We start from the raw sequence: 1287 nt of genomic DNA, 5'->3' as shown, positions 1-1287 counted from the left end.
TGATACCCCACAATTGCTTTCTTTAAGCCTTAAGTGTATAACAAAACTAGGCATTGCACTAGCAAAGGCATGCAATTCTCAGCCTGTTTGTCGGTATCTTTTAAGATACCCTTGTCAAGCTCTTAAGGAACGCTAAGGTATACGCAAGAAAAAGACTGAACTGAGAAGAAAAGCGTGGCTGCAATAATCAGATCCTGAATATGAACAGATGTCTTTCTCTTAAACTATATTTCACGATATGTAAATAAGCATAGTCAGACAATCCTACTTGCATGGCCGATTTCATCATAATTCAAGAAAGTAGTAAGGTAAAGTGACCGATTGTAAGGTGAAGCAACATCAGGTGAGAAATACACAAGGCAGTGAAAGGAAACCATGTTTCTCATATGAATTACAATACAACAATTCATTTGATAGAAAGCGTAATTCATACATATCTTACATAATATCACAGAATGCATGTGTGACCTGACAATGTTCATTTATGCTTTTAATAACTATAGTATGGTAGACAGATAGACAAACAAGTAGAAATAAATAAATAAATGTTACTGACATCAATTTCTCTAGCAGTAATTCATGTAACTAATGCATCTAAAAGATGCATTAGTTGCATGAATTACTTCCATAATTATGTGAATCGTCCTCAAGATACAAAATTGACATATTTCGTTTCCCCAACATTTCTTTTAGTTTTCCCAGTAGGTATTTTTTTAACATCCAACATTATATATATATCTTTTTCTTTAGAACAAAGAAGCATTTGATAAAATATGTGGAAGAAAACATAAATTGGGTACACAGTACAGATAAATTGATTTCGAATGACTTTATTCATTGACCAAAAATTTTGTATTTTTTAGTATTTTTTCAGTTATCTTGGAGCAGTGTAGCTTTGTTCCCTTTTATTCTGATCTTTATCTTCTTTTCCCTCTTTTTCCCCTTCCTTCCTTCCTTTTCTAAGGCTTCGTGATAATAAGTTCATCAAGCAATGAACGAATTTCTATTTTTGCCGAAATATTTCTTTTCATCTCTCACCTCTCAATGCAAATCAACATTTTTGCTAGAAGAAACCAGGACAGAAAGCTAATCTCAAATATACACTTAACATAAGTATCTTTTTTCTATCTCTTAGTTCAGAACTTACACGTGGCGGATCTTCGTTTGCCTTTCTCCTCCGACGTACTCGACTTTTTTAGATAGACTATGATAAAATCCCTAGTTTATAATCCACATTATCATTAGTATTTTTAATGAAACGAAGGATATAAGCGGACGCCAGGATTT

This window comes from Penaeus monodon, chromosome 27 (assembly GCF_015228065.2).
Source record: "Penaeus monodon isolate SGIC_2016 chromosome 27, NSTDA_Pmon_1, whole genome shotgun sequence".
Taxonomy (NCBI): domain Eukaryota; kingdom Metazoa; phylum Arthropoda; class Malacostraca; order Decapoda; family Penaeidae; genus Penaeus; species Penaeus monodon.
The sequence above is the reverse complement of the archived record's forward strand: the minus strand, read 5'-3'. Positions refer to the sequence as shown.